General features: G+C 42.9%; 1 protein-coding gene across 3 annotated transcripts in view; it reads right to left on the reverse strand.

Moving 5' to 3' along the window:
* Positions 1–16,483, reverse strand: part of GJA5 (gap junction protein alpha 5) — a 99,612-nt gene that overhangs the window by 26,907 nt on the left and 56,222 nt on the right. Inside the window, exon 1 of one of the 3 annotated variants that reach the window (XM_033940433.1) lies at positions 2,376–2,635. The exons of the other annotated variants lie outside the window; for them this stretch is intronic. The gene's annotated coding sequence lies outside the window, so the exon portion shown is untranslated. Of the gene's footprint in view, positions 1–2,375; positions 2,636–16,483 lie in introns of those variants that run through there. 3 annotated transcript variants of the gene reach the window in all.

Here is a 16,483-nt window from a genome sequence, read left to right on the forward strand (position 1 = left end):
CAGGACCTCAAACATGGAACTCATTGCCAATATATGTAAGAGTGAACGCTAACCTTGACAAATTTAAAGGAAAACTTAAGTTTTCTTTTCAAGGATGCGTTTGATGTATAAACTATGAGACCACTAATTTTAGATTTGACCTATTCTATTGGTTCCCTTTTTTGTTCCTATTTCTTTCTTATTGTAGTTCTTTCCTCTTCCCTAATGTTTCAGAATATTAACCCTTTGTCCCCCCTAAACAAATTGTTTTACTTATGTACTACTCATATTTTAATTTTGTACATCGCATTGAAATTATTTGATAATGCGACAATATCAAACTTTTATTAAACTTTCTGCTATGCTATATATTTTTTGCGAGATGGGATGGACCAGAAATGCACACAACATTCAAGGTGCTATCACACCACAGATCTGTACAGAGGCATTTTAATATTCCCTCTTTGATTCTAAATCCCTTTGCAAATAATTCTTAGCATTCTATTTGTTTTTTGATTGCTACTATACCCTAAGCTGAGGATTTCAATGTATTCCTCATAATGACTCCAATATTCTAATATGGAATCCAGCATTGTGTATCTCTTTCCCCTATATCCATCTCTAAATCCTGTAAACAGTGCCGAGCTCTGCATCTACGGAGATGGTGCGGTATATAAACCTAAGGTTTAGTTTAGTTTAGTTTAGTTTGCCCTTGTCCACATTAAATTACTTTACCATTTAGACACTCAGGTCTCCATTACGGCAAGACTATTCTGCAGTTCCTCACAGTCAGCTTACATATTTTTGAGTCATCTGCCAATTCTTCTTTATACTTGTTGCTCCCTTTTCCAAATCGATAATAGTTTTAATAAAAACACCAGTCCCAGAATAGATCACAGATGCCTTTTGCTACTTGCTTTTTTTTCCCACTGGGGAAACTAACAATTTCGGTCTACTCTTGTAGGGCTCCTTTTACTAAACGGTGCTAGAGGATTTTAGCATGGGCCGGCGAGGTAAATGCTCTGACACTCACAGAATTCCTATGAGCATCTGAGTGTTTACCTTGCTGGCCTGCGCTAAAAACCTTTAGCGCACTATATCAACCAGTTCAACTCTTTCCACACACTTATTCACATCTTCAAAACATTCTACTAATTTGACATAATCTCCCCTTTTTGAAATCCATGCTGGCTCTTCCCAATTAAACCATATGCCCAATAAATCTCCCTCTCTCAAGCTGCGCTAGAGGTTTGTAGCGTGGGCCAGTGAGGTAAGTGCTCCAACGCTCGTAGGAATTCTATGCGCATCGGAGCATTTATCGCACTGGCTCATGCTAAATACCTCTAGCGCAGCTTGATAAAAGAGGCCCTCTTCTTAAAAGCAAATGCCCTCTACAGTGGCATAAGAAGGGTGAGTGCCACCCTTCCCCCCCTCCTGTTCCACACACCCCTTTCCCCATACCTTTTTAACTTCTCCAGCATAAGCAGCATGCCCACATCTGTGTCGGCTCGCCTTTTGACATCACTTCCTAGGCGCAAGCCCCGGAAGTGACTTCAGAGCACCGATGCAGGCAGCAACCTTGCACTGGTGAAGTAAAAAAGGTTTGGGGGAAAGCAAGGGGTATGTGACAAGGAGAGGAGTGGGAAGGGGTGGGGGCGGAGAGGAGGAAGGGTGCCGCGCCTTTAGGAAGACCATGCCCAGGGTGGACTGCCCATTCCCCTGCACCCCTCATACTACACCTCTGGCCCTCTAAAGAAGGATATAACTCTGTTGGAGAGGGTGCAGAGGCGAGCCATGAAACTAGTCAAAGGTATGGAAAATTTGAGCTACGAAGAACGCCTCAGAAAACTGGGACTATTCACCCTCGAGAAGAGAAGATTGCGAGGGGATCTGATAGAGACTTTTAAAATATTAAAGGGATTTGATAAAATAGACCAGGAAACAGCATTACTAACATTTTCGGAGGTGACATGGACAAGGGGTCATAGCTTGAAACTGAGTGGCAGCAGTTTAGGACAAATGTTAGGAAGTTCTGTTTCACACAGCGAGTGGTTGGCGCTTGGAATGCTCTCCCGGAGGAGGTTGTGGCGGAGACTACTGTTCCGAGTTTCAAGCGCAAGTTGGATGCACACCTTCTTGCAAAGCATATTGAGGGATACGGGAAATCCGGGTCTCCAAAAAGGAGTACCTAAATGGGCCACCGCGTGTGCGGATCGCCGGACAAGATGGACCACGGTCTGATCGAGTGAAGGCATTTCTTATGTTCTTATGTTAAAATTAAATATTATAAAGCTAAGCATGAAACTTGAATTAAAAGAAATAAAGCCTGAGGAGCTATGGAATAGCCAAGGAATAACACCAAATAGTAAATGGAAATTAATGTGTGAATAAATTACCTGTCTCTGGAGATATGGGGTCCCAGGAGGTGTTTCTGTCAAATCACCACTCCAGCTATTGACATAGAATCCTGGCCATGGTGGAGTCTCAGGTATGAAGCAGGATCTTTTTTTGAAGGGGGTACGCGAGCAGGGCTATGGATAGCAGCCTCTGCAGTCCTTGCTTTACACTATCCCTGCTCGTAATTCTCTAAGCCCAGGAGAACTGGATCTATGACCATAGACTTGTCCACAGAGTGTCTGTCTGACATGCATGGGCAGCTGACTGTTTGCAATCTTTGTACAAGCCACTGCATACTGGGGTATAAATGTGACTTCAGGCAGACGGCATTGTGAGCAGTGACTGGCTGGCACTCAGCCCTTCCTCTGCTATTTTTAAGGAAGGAATTTCAAGTCTATTAGAGAGGAAGTCAAATTGTTTCAGGAAAACAATAGAAAAACAACTACAAGTCATTAGCTTCCTGCTCGGGGTATGAAAGCACCTTATCTGACTTTTACTTACAAGATCGGGCAATTTATGAGATTCCTCTATGTGGCAATATGGATGTCCAAAGCTGGTCATTTCAAAGTAGTCAGGTATGTATTTTATAAAAGTCTCAGCAAATTCAGAGCCTTTTATAAAATACACTTATCTGCACCTCAAAAAAATGTGTAAAAATATTCAGGTCAAAATTTAATACATATAAGTGGAGCAGCTAGCACAGTTAAAGACCAAGTTAGGCACTTCCAGGACTTGGCAGCAGTCATTAGTCTGGTTCAACTCCTGCATATAGCTAAAATTGGGGTCAGTAGAAAGAAGAATGGGGAGGATAACTGGTAATGGAATATCGGGGAGATAATGTTTGGGATTAAATAAACATCGATGACCTGGCACCTCAATGTATAAACCCCCAAAATGTAGAAAGCACCATTTTAGAAAAGGCTGGGGTTAAATATATAAGCCACACAGAGCCGGATTAATCAATAGGCCCAATAGGCATGTACCTAGGGCCCGAAACTGTGAGAGGGGGCCCGCTGAAGGAGGACGATTCACCTTGCCATTTTTTTAAACAGCAACGGCCCCCTCCTAGCATCAACAGCAATACCCCCCCTCCACCCCCGCAGCAAAGACAATGGACAGGCTGCCCCCTACAGCAATGGCAATGCAGCCAGATCTGTTACACGATGACTGCTTCTGCCGGTCAATCCCCCTCCGACGTCACTTGCTCCGGAAAAAGTGGTGTCGGAGTGGGAGGACCGGCAGAAGCAGTCATCGTGGGACCTTTCTGTAACAGATTCGGCCGCGTTGCCGTTGCTGCGGGGGGGGGGGACCCGTTGCCATTGCTGCGGGGGGAGACCATTGCCGTTGCTGTAAGGGGGGGGGCCGTTGCCGCGGGGGGGGCGTTGCCATGGGGGTAACCCGTTGCCATCAGCTGTTCTAATGCTGCTTTTGGGCAAAGGAGCTCAGTGGGCAGAGCCGGCAGCTGCAATGTTAGGAGGGGGAGAGAGAAAGGAGCATGGAAGGGTGGTGTAGGGAGAGAAAGGGGGCAGGGTAGTATGGAAGGGTGGTGGAAGGAGAGAAAGGGGCTGATGGAATTGGTGTGCAGGGGAAGGGGAGAGATATAAGGGGATGGATACTGGATGGAAATGGGTTGAAGGGAGAAAAATGGGGCAGATGCTGATGGAATTGGGGTGCAAAGAAAGGGGAGAGAGACATAAGGTGGAAGAATCCTGGATGGAATTGGGTTGGAGGGAGAGAAAGGGGGCAGATGCTGATGGAAGTGGGAGGAAGGGAGAGGAGAGAGTGAAATACCCGACCATGGGGGTGTAGGAGAGGGAAGGGGAGGAGAGAAGAGAGATGCCAGACCATTGGAGGAGGGAAGGGAAGATGATGGATGCCACACCAATGGGGGGGAAGAAGAGATGGAAGGGAGAAGCAGACAATTCCTGGAAGAGGCACTGAAGGACAGAAGATGAAAGTAAGAGAGTGACAAGAAGAGGAGAGCAGTAACCAGAGAAGACAAAGGTAGAAAAAAAATTATATTTATTTATTTTTTTGCTTTAGGGGACATGCATCACTGTTTCTGTGGTGTTGCATTGTATGCAGAGTCCAGCTTCTTGGTAGTTTTAGTTAACCTTTGTCTACGTATTTCTATTTTAGCCCCCCTTTTACAAAACTGTAGAGCATTTTTTAGCGCTGGCCGTAGCTAAAAACCATATTACAGTTTTGTAAAAGGGGGAGAGGTTAGTTTGTGATTACATATTCTATATTAGGCGAAGGTGTTTTCTGTGTTTTGTTTGTATGAAAGACATGGTTTTTTGTTAGCATTGACTAGCCTTGTTTGGCGAAATGCATCAGGCATGGTTCTTGGGAGCACCTTGAATTAACCTGATTTGAATCTCCTTATTTTCTGCCGATCTTCTTTTGTTTCATGTTGGATTATTTGGTGGACTGCTTACCTTGTTGTTTTGTTGCAAGTTAACATACATGGAGTGGAATGTACTAGAAGAGTTACAGATTTGGTTGTTTATACATATGGGTTACAGTTGGTTGACGTAGAGTGAGGCAGTTAAGAGGCGTTGTAAACTTGGTTATTAATATAGACTTATATTTCGGATAGTATTACTGCTTTACAAATATTTGAACACTTTTATATATGCATGGAAAGAGTTCAGAGTTAAAGTCCTGGGTAAGTAGGTGGAAAGGGAAGGAAGGGGGATTTGTTCAGAGATGTTTGGGGGTTGCATAGAAGAAAAACTGTGCGCTGGTATGCTAATCTGTGTTTTGAATTAAAAAAAAAAAAAAAAAAGAAATACAAGTGGAAATGAAGAAGTAAATAAGAAAACAGATAAATGGGGGCAGGACATGGGCAGGGCCAGGAGGACCCAGTGTACTTGGGTGCCTAGGGGCCCTCGAAGAATTAATCCTGCCCTGAAGCCGCAAAAATATATGGAATGGCCAGAGATGGGGAAGGTCATGGGTGTTGTGGTGTTTTTGGCTTCTATTCGCGATTCCAGGGTAGCACAACTTATAGACAATTCAAGATAAACATCAGGACATAAACCCCCCTAAAATGATCATTCAACTGGACCTAAGCAGTGGTAGATTCAAAGGCAATGTTAGGAAGTTCTACTTTATGGAGAGGGTGGTGGATACCTGGAATGCGCTCCCGAGAGAGGTGGTGGAGAGTAAAACTGTGACTGAGTTCAAAGAAGCGTGGGATGAACACAGAGGATCTAGAATCAGAAAATAATATTAAATATTGAACTAAGGCCAGTACTGGGCAGACTTGCACGGTCTGTGTCTGTGTATGGCCGTTTGGTGGGGGATGGGCTAGGGAGGACTTCAGTGGCTGGGAGGGTGTAGATGGGCTGGAGTAGGTTTTAACGTAGATTTTGGCAGTTGGAACCCAAGCACAGTACCGGGTAGAGCTTTGGATTCTTGCCCAGAAATAGCTAAGAAAAAAAAATTAAAAAATTTAAATTGAATCAGGTTGGGCAGACTGGATATTACAAGATCACAAGATATTATTGGACTGTTTAGATTCAATAGGCATTTCAGGGAAAGTTTGGAACTGGTTTGAGGGCTTTCTAAGAACAAGATGCTATCAAGTGTTTAGTAAAGAAAGTTATTCTTTTTCCTGGAGCAATTCTTGTGGGGTACCCCAGGGCTCTCCGCTATTACCTACTCTATTTAATATCTATCTACCCCCATTGGGAAGATTGCTGCACAGTCTGGGAGTCAAATTTTTCATCTAAGCTGATGATATTACTATAGTAATCCCACTTATGGCTTTTACAGGGGAGGTAACAAACCGAATTTCCTCATTATTAACTCATATTGAACAATGGACAAAGAGGGCAAAACTTAAATTGAATCCGGAAAAATCAAAATTTTTTCTGGCTAGTCCTTCAGATAATATAAAAGAAAAAGAATTACATCTGAATGGTCAAACTTTTTTAAAATTTGCTTCGATAAAAATTTGGGGTGTTATACTGGACTGCCATTTAACTCTGGAAGATCACACAAATTTTCTAGTTAAAAAATGTTACATAACCTTGTGGAAACTTCAGACAATAAGGACATTTTTTGATAGTGCATCATTTAGATTGCTGGTACAATCATCTGTTCTGTCCATACTGGATTATTGTAATATAATATATCTGGGATCTCATAAAAAGTTCCAAAAGAGATTGAGACTCATACAGAACACTGCGGTCCGTCTAATTTTCAGGTTGAAAAAGTATGACCACATTACTCCATCTTATAGACAGTTGCATTGGTTGCCTTTTGAGGCTAGAATATTATTTAAATTTGATTGTACCTGTTTCAAAGTGTTGTTTGGTATGGCTCCTACTTTTCTCTATGCTTTGAACGTTACAAACCTAACAGAATTACTCGAGGGTAATATTTATTTGTTATTCCAACCATCAAACCTTGTCAATACAAGAGATTTTTTGATAAATTGCTCGGTTTTCAGGCAGGTAAAATGGACCAATGGCTAAGTACTATTATCTCCCAGGCCTATTCTTATATGTCCTTTAGGAAATTACTAAAAACGTATCTATTTGATAAATTTGTAAACTGATGTTCCAGAATATTGACAGGCAAATTGTACATTGATCTTATAGCCAGAATGTTCTTGTGGATTTCTACTGTATTTTAGCAAATCGTATTTTATTCTTTTACTGTATAATTTTGTACTATTTAGAGTTTTGGATTTTTATTCATTGATTGTATAATGTTAGCAATGTATGTGAACCGCCTAGCCCTAGAACTTTGCAGTAGGGCAGTATACAAATAAGTTATTATTACTGATATATCATCTTTTTTAGTTACAAAGTGGTTTATATATTATATACAGGTACTTATTGGTGCCGATATTTAGTACTATTTAAGTGGCTTAAATAGCACATAGCCAGCTATCTACTGATATTCTGCAGGGGATAGCTGGCTGTCTCTTGCTGAATATCCAGCTTAGTGGATTGTCAGTATTCAGCGGCTCTCCAGCTAGGCCAAAGACAACCACCTAAAAAGGAGGTATATCTTTGGCCATTAAGACTTAGCCAGCTAGCCACTGAATACTTGCATAACCGACAATGTCTCAGATGGCCAAAAGTAGATGGAAATTTCAATGCTGGCAGCTGTTGGTCTTTCTCCTAAAATTTCTTGCCTCCCTTTTTGCTCCCCTCAGCCACTTCAAGTTCCCAGCAGAAGCCTGGAATACTGACAAGAACAATATTGAGATGTAAGTGAAGACAGAAATGAGTTGCTGTATGACATCACAAGAGGATCAGGCAGAGACTCCCAGTAGGCAGGTCATCAGAAGTCAGAGAATTGTAGGGAGCCTTTCAGCATACATTAGGAGAAACACATTCTCCACTTGCAGCAAAATTCTCACCAGAGAAATCAGAAGGAAGAAATTTCATGTCCATGCCCTTTCATAATTTTTAAAGAGGTGGTCTGTAATTTCAGATCAATAGCACAAGTCCCATTACAAAGGAATATCCAGCTTCAAGTCATACATGCCAAAATTTTATTGAACTGTAAAGATATATACAGACAACCTAAGACCCAGATGTGTTTATATTCTTTAAAGCTAGTGTCTGGGCTCCAGTATTGAATATTAGACAGGTCAGGCTGCCAGCTCTTATGTGGGTCCTGGTCAGTAAGCAGCTTCTTGAGACAAAGATTTGAAGCATTTAATCAGGTCCTCCAATATTTATCACCAATTTAGACATGCTTTAAAAATCTATCTTTTTATTCAATCTCTTGGAAGTTAGATATATTTTGTTTATTTTATTTATTTTGTAGATCTTTATCTTTTGTGAACCGCATAGAAATTAACAGTTTTGCGGTATAAAAATGCATTTTTATGTTATGTTATTTGGGTCCTTGCTGAATATTAGCTGGGTCCCACAGCAGTGGAGTATGCATGACCCCTCCCAACCTCCACACACACCTAGCACTAGCTCAGATCCCCCTCCTAACATTCCCCTTGGCACCAGTTCCAATACCAGTCCCTCCCAGAGCTAACAAGAAAATTTCATCATGTGTCACCAATGTTATAATGTCTGCCAGTTAAATATTGAATTCAATACTGGCCTTAACCCTGATTTTTCAAAGTCTTTTTGGTACTGTTCCACTGTATTTTAAAAAGACTGTGCAACTTTATCATGCTAGGAGGTCACTGCATGTCAATAATGAGAGAAAAGTGGTGGTACCCGATTTAAGACTTGTGGGTTGTGCTGTGACAAGTGATAGTGCTTTTTCTCTGAAAGGTCCTTGTCTGTGGCATGCTCTTCCTGGGCACTTGCGATTCTGTATCATGCTTAAGCAATTAAAAAAGGCATTAAAAGCCTACTTATTTCTACAGACCTTTTCAACAGCATAGATTGATATTGATGTATGCTACATTTTTATAGTGTCTTGAGTGGATGGAGTCTATCAAGAGGAAGGATACTAAAATGGTCAATAGTCTTTGTCAAAAAGCCTATGGGAACAGACTTAAAGAGCTCAATATGTATGGAGGAAAGACGGGAGAGGAGAGATATGATAGAGATGCTTAAATACCTATGTGACATAAATGCACATGAGGTGAGTCTCTTTCAGTTAAAAAAAAAAAAACCCCAAAAAATAAACACTGGAATGAGGGGGCATAGAAATTTAAAAAATTAAAAAAAAGAATGAGGGGGCATAGGATGAAGACAAAATGGGATCAATTCAGAAGTAACCTCAAAAAATACGTTTTCATGGAAAAGGTGGCGAGTGTGTGGAACGGCCTCCCAGTGGAGGAGGTAGAGACAAAAAGGACCAGATTCTATAAACACATACATTGTAGGCACCGCTTGGCGTGATTCTCAATCAAAGAAATGGTGCTATTTATAGAATCAGGCCTAGCAGTGCCTAAGCGGACTTAGGCGTTCTAGACATAGGTTCCGCTCCATTAGGCCTTCTCTTGTGTATAACTCCTCTTCTTTCATCTAAAAATATCTTCATTAAGCACTATCTTGAACTATAATAAATATTTCTGAAACAAATGAGCTTTTAAATGTTGTATTGTAGGCAATTATTTAATAAAGGACAGTACATTATTCCATATTTGAACTGTCTGGTAAGAAAAGAGCAAATCAGTATTTTCATAAAGTGCACCATTTTAAAAGAGGTAAAATTTGGAAGATGACAATCCCTTGATCTAGATATGCACCTACCAAGAGAAGGAGGAATCAAATTAGACACATAGGAGTCAAACCATTTAAAATTTTGAAAACAAAGCAAGCTAGCTTGAAGGTCACTCAAACCTGAGTTGGATGCCAGTAAAGGGAAGCATGATCAAACTTTTTTCCATGTAAAAATCAGTGTTCTGAAAAAATTAAAGTTTTCTCCAAAGCATAACAGATACACCAGCATAAAGTATGTTGCAATATTATAGTTGAGATAAAATTGATAATAGTACTAATACAGCAAACTGATTCTCATGAAAATAAGAGTGAATGTTCCTTAGTTGTTTCAATTTTAAAAAAAACAGCTTTTTTATGTATTAGTTGTTAATCTGAAGTTCAAAAGTCAGAGAGGAACCCAAAATAATAACCTAGCACTGTAGCCGAACTTTCATTGGCAATGGATCTTCATGATTTAAACACACTGTTTTAGGAAAAGCTTTATGATAGTGACATAAACATAAGATTTAATTTTGGCAGCATTTAATTTTAACATAGTTGAAGAACTGGGTTATATGTTCTTGTAGGCTTCTGCGGCTGGAGTCATTATTGTTCCTGTTGTCCCAGATGCAGTGAGACCCGGACAACCGCAACAATCATATTTGAAGACGTTCAACTTTTAATCTTAGTAATAGACTGGCCAATACTCAGCCAGTGGTGGTCAATGTTTTTCAACACTGACCATCACTAGCTATATTAGTCCCAGATATTCAATGCCTGGCCATGTCTGGACATCGGCATTAAATATCCTCTAGGCTGCTACAAGAGGTCAAGGCAGCCATTTTGATGATGCAGACACTATAGGTAGGAGCAAGTAGGGTTTGCTTCTGCCCTTGTCACCTCCATAGGACCAACATGGATCTGATGTTGAGCCCAAAGGGTCTATTGAGTCCAAAGGGTGGGCGGTGGCAATGGGATGGGAGGAGGTTTAGGTGTGTGTGGGGGAGAGAGGAGGATTGGAAAGAGGGGACTGTTTCAGGGGTTGAGAGGAATCAGAAGGCTAAAGGACCATATTGAGGGTTATATAGGATCAGACTGATATTCAGTGCCAGCATCCACATAGCTAATCAGTCTAATTTAAGACCGCTTTTGAACTGTCCTAAATTTGTCCACTTAACTATGCGAGTGTTGGCACTCAGTATTGCCAACACCTGCATAGCTGCCAATTCCTCCTCAACTCTGTCTAGGCTAGGGTTACCAGATTTGGTAAGTCAAAAAAGAAGATACCTGGCCCCACCCATATTTCGCCTATTCCCCATCCCTGGCCCACCCACAGTGCCCTGCCCCATCCCTGTCTCCCCCTAGTTTCACCTCTAAACTGCCCCATCCTCCCAGCACAGCCTCTCTCTCTCTCTCTCTCTCTAGCCCCCTACCTGGGCAACCCTGGAATCAGGGATGGCCCTTTTGAGTCTCCCCTGTCCCTATGTACCCTGCTATTTCATAACTTCGGGCAGCTGGTAGCATTAGTGAGTGATCCTGTTGCATCGGCCTGCCCTGGAAGCCTTTGCTCTGCAGGGCTTCCTGTTCCTGTATAGGCAGGCACTGCAGAATGAAGGCTTCCGGGGCAGGCCGACAGCAGCAGGATCACTCCTAACACTGCCAGCTGCCTAAAGTTTTGAAATTGCAGCACTGGAGGAGGTACAGGGGGACAGGGGAGATTCAAAAGAGCCATCCCCGACTTCGAGGTGGGAGCTGTACTGGAGAGACTGAGTCCAAAACCTAGACAAGTTCCTTCCAGTCCAGGAAATCATCCGGACACCCTGATAGTCCTCTAAAAAGAGAACCTGTCCAGGTAAATCCGGACATCTGGTAATCCTAACTCTGCCTCTATATCACCCCTGACTTTGGCCATGGCTGATCAAAGCCAATATTCAATAGTATTGCCCAGTAAAGTGCTGCTGAAATCAGTGGTTGGGCAGCCCTAAGTGATTTAAGTGGACAGAAGCCTCTCTTGTCTACTTAAAATCACTTTAAATATCAGACAGATAGGTTACAATTTTAGAATAAGTCTACTCTGTATCCATAGGGTTACCAGATGCCCAGATGGACTTTCCAAAACCCAGCAATTTATCTGGATTTTGGAAAGCTCCGCGCTCCAGCCATGTCTGGAGGGCCTCTAAGCATGCACAGATGATGTCACACATCTGTGCATGCTTGATGTACCTACAGACGTGGCACGGAGCTTGGAGAAGAAACAAGATTTTGTGGGGGCGAGGATAGGGTGGAATGGGGCAGGGTTGGAGGTGGAATAGGGTAGGGCTAGGGTGGAATGGCAGGGCCATGTGTCCTGGTTTTTATGTCACTAAATAATAGTAATCCTATATACCTATCCACTCCTCCCCCTGCCTTTGCTTTTGTAATTCCTGAATAAACAGTATGGGACAATTCTATAAATGGGTGCCAATATTTAGGCAGCCCAAAGGCAAGTGATAGGAGACTATTCTATAACCAAATGTAGGCACCTAGGTTCCATTACAAAATACTAATATAACCTGATATGGGAGGGCCTAGCATTTACAGCATTTCTGTGGTGTACTGTGTGTACTTAAATGTGGCAGAACAACACACAACTTACAGTATGTTACAAGTTAAATGCATTAGTGGGAGCCCTGCCTATGCTCCACTCATATCTACACCCCCTTGCGTATACACTCTAGGCAAGATAATCACATATTTACAGAATAGCACCTAGGCACAGCACATTGATGTACGAGTATACATATGTAAATGCACACCTATGTGTTTTTGTGACTAGACACAGCTGAGACTTTATTGTGGCACAGAAGAGTCTAGCAGAGCTGCCACATTACCCATTCCAGGAGGGATACTTTTTGGCCTGTCCTGGATTTCTGCCAGCCTCATCCTAGTGTATTATGCAGCACCGATTTCAATGGATAGAATCATGGGCTATAAATACCACACTGCTTTGGAATTTAAGTTTAAAACTAGGACTGGTCAAGAAGTCTCTTTCCTAGAATGGGTATCCTGGCTGCTCTGATCTAACCCGATGGCACTAATTTCCACTGTACCGCAAAAGAAAGCTAGAAAAGGGAGGTTTGCCTTTAAGAGGTGGAAACTTCAAGTCTATAAGGCTGTGAGGTCAGCAGAGCTTGGCTGGGAGGAACCTAGGGAAAGCAGGCTGATCTAGCAGCTCACAACTGCCCTAGTTAACTATGTTCTTGTTTGCTGTCTGACATCTGCCACTGACTGACAGAGGAGCTTTAAAAGACGTGTTCCCTTGAGATAAGGGGGAACTGATGGAGACAAAGGGAGGGACTGGAAGCCCTAAGTCACTGAAAAGGAGAACCAGAGAAGGTTTCTCCAAGAAGGAAGGTTGGGTTTAGAATTCCCCTCCAGCATCAATGGAAGGCATTCCATAGGGCCGTGAATGGGAAGAAGTGGGCAGGGAGGGCCTGATTGGTCCAGGCGCTTAAGACCCCCCTCCTGTAGGAGGAGACTTAGGCACCTGGGCCAACCAGAATGTTAGGCCCATCTCCCAGTACATTCTGGGATACACGTGGAGTGGCCTAAGATTCCGATTGGCCAGATTCCCTATGCCCCTTCCATGGACGTCAGTTTGAGAATCGGGTTCTTTTTTAGGTGGGCTTAGGCGCAATTCTGTATAGGACGCCCGTGTGTGAGTCTCAAAAGCCGCTTAGGCGGCTTCTGAGACTGGGCATCCTATACAGAATCCGGGCCTAAGTGTCCACAGAGTGTAACAACAGAAATGCCAGAGACTCCTCTTAATCTTAAGAACATAAGAATTGCCATACTGGGACAGACCAAAGGTCCATCAAGCCCAGTATCCTGTTTCTAACAGTGGCCAACCTAGGTCCCAAGTACCAAGTAGTAAAACAGATTTTATGCTGCTTATCCTGGGAATACGCAGTGGATTTCCACAAGCCAACTCAATAATGGCCTATGGACTTCTTTTTAAGGAAATTATCCAAACCTTTTTTAAGCCCTGATAAATTAACTGATTTTTACCACATTCTAATTCCAGAGTATAATTACACGTGTGTGAAGAAATATTTTCTTTTATCATTTTCTTTGTCCTTTTCTGTACTTTTTCTAATTCCCCTATATATTTTTTGAGATTCAGCGACCAGGATTGCACACAGTATTCAAGGTGCGGCTGTACCATAGAGTGATATAAGGGCATCATAACATTTTTCATCTTTGTTTTACATTCCTTTCCTGATAATTCCTAACATTCTATTTGCTTTCTTAGCTGCCGCTGCACATTGAACTGAGGGTTTCAACGTATCTTCAATGATGACACCTAGATCCTTTTCCTGGCAGTGACTCCTAACACAGAACCCAACATCATTTAGCTAGAGTTCCTCTTTCCCACATGCATCACTTTATACTTGCTCACATTATATGTCATCTGCCATTCTGATGCCCAGTCTCCCAGTCTCACAAGGTCCTCTTGCAATTTTTCACAATCTTTTTGTGATTTAACAACTTTGAACCACTGTGTGTCATCAGCAAATTTAATAATCTCACTAGCTATTCCCATCTCTAAATCATTAATAAATATGTTTGAAAGCAGCAGTCCCAGCACAAACCCATGGGGAATCCCACTATTTATCCTTCTCCATTGAGAATATTGATTATTTAAACCTACTCTCAGTTTTCTGTCTTTCAACCTGTTCTCAATCATACAAGGACATTACCTCCTATCCTAAGACTCTAATTTCCACAGAAGTCTTTCATTAGGTACTTTATTAAATGCCTTTTGAAAATCCAAATACACAATATCAACTGGCTCACCTTTATCCACATGTTCATTCACCCCTTAAAAAAAAATGCAGTAAATTGGTGAGGCAAGATTTCCCTTGGCTTTCTTTCATTAATCTATGTTCTTTATGACTCAGTACTCAGTTTCTGGTCAACTAGGAAACATGTAACCAGCCAAACCAACTTCAGACGATCCAGCTTGCCTGAGTTCAGGGCAGGCAAGAGAAGTCGGGCAAAGGAGGGAGAGAGGAGAAATCCAACGAAGGAGGCACAAGGGAGCAGAGAGGAGGCAGAGGGTGAGGGGCTGTGTTGAGAGGTAGCTCCGCCCACCCCCTGACATCACCCAAAGTAGACCCGAAGCTCTCCTTTAAAAGGGGAGGAGCCAACGCCACACAGCTTCAGACGATCCAGCTTGCCTGAGTTTGGGGCAAGCAGGAGAAGTCGGGCAGAGGAGGGAGAGAGGAGAAATCCAACGAAGGAGGCACAAGGGAGCAGAGAGGAGGCAGAGGGTGAGGGGCTGTGTTGAGAAGTAGCTCCGCCCACCCCTGACATCACCCGGAGCAGACCCGAAGCTCCCCTTTAAAGGGGAGGAGCCCACGGCAAGCGGCCGTTTAGCACCTTAGCGAGAGCACCTTTACGAAGGGCCTCAAGAAGGGCAGAGTCACCACACCCAAGGACACCAAGAAAGGGCAATAAGGTAAGGAAGCCAGCAAATATCACAGCTAAATAGCCAGACAAAAACATAAAAACAAGAACAAAGCAGACACAGAGGGCACATACATAAGTAACAACAGCAGGACACACTCTAACTGCCAGCCTAAGTTTAGGAACACCAACCAACCAACACAGAACACCACAACACTAGTCAAACGCAGCACATTAGGAGTGGATACAGGGAAAAACATATAACTAGGGAATAAGGAAATAGCAAGCAGCAGGCACAGAAGAGAACATACACTCACACAAGCAAAAAGAAACCAGTGAAATAAAAGAGAGTACTCCAAAAAGGCGGATAGCAATGGAAGCAGAGGGAAACCAGAAGATGAGCTTTCCAGTTTTCTGCACAATCTGTCATATGTATGACTGCCTCCTCTCGGGGAGGCAGTCATATGTATGCGGTTGGTGTCAGGAGCTGAAAAGCTTGAAGAAGAAAGTCAGGCAACTGAAGGACAGGATACATGAACTGGAAGGACTTTACATCACAGAAGACCCACTCAAGACAGCGGAGGACTTCATGAGAGGGAGACACATTGAGGAAGAAGTCAGAGAACTCGAGGAATTCATTGAGGAGGCCTACAGGAGGAGGGTGGAAGAACACAAACATCAGAGGAAAGATGAAGACACACCAACATGGAAGGGAGATCAAGTGGAAGATGACGCCAAGGAAGAAACACACAGAGGAATCCCGCAGGAAGGGGAGGAATGGTCTAGTCGATGCCAGGAAGAAGAAGCAGCAAAGCACACCGAGGACATAGACCTGCGACCGGAGTGAAAACTGAAGAAGGGGAAGTCTGCAATCCTAGTGGGAGACTCAATCCTTAGGCAAGTAGATAGCCACATAGCAGGTGGGAGAGAGGATCGACTAGTGACCTGCTTCCCAGGAGCGAGAACAAAGGACATCGTGGACAAAATTGGGAAGATCCTAGAAGGAGCAGAGACTGAAGAGACTACAGTAATGATCCACATTGGGACAAATGATGTCAGAAGGAGGGACTACAGTAGAAGTACACTGATAGAACAATTCAAGATTCTGGGAAGGAAGTTGAAGATGAGGACTCAGAAGATAGCATTTTCAGAGATCCTACCAGTACCAAGGGCAGATGTGAAGAGGCAGACGGAACTACAATCAATAAATGTGTGGATGAGGAGATGGTGTGAGGAAGAGGGGTTCCATTTCGTGAGGAACTTGGGCAAGAGCAAGCTCTTTAGGAGAGATGGACTGCACCTGAACATGGCAGAAACTAGACTTCTAGCAAACAACATCAGAAGAGGAATAGAACAGGCTTTAAACTAAGAAGAAGGGGAAAGCTCACAGTCGACCAAGTGTTGACGATTCGGAAGATGGTATCCTGTGAAGATACTGAGTGGGAAAAATGCAGGGAAGAAACATCAGGCAAAACACAGGAGTTGACTGATCCAGAAGAGGAGGATAAAGAGGAGGATTG

The sequence above is a fragment of the Geotrypetes seraphini genome, chromosome 4 (genome assembly GCF_902459505.1).
Source record: "Geotrypetes seraphini chromosome 4, aGeoSer1.1, whole genome shotgun sequence".
NCBI classification, from domain to species: domain Eukaryota; kingdom Metazoa; phylum Chordata; class Amphibia; order Gymnophiona; family Dermophiidae; genus Geotrypetes; species Geotrypetes seraphini.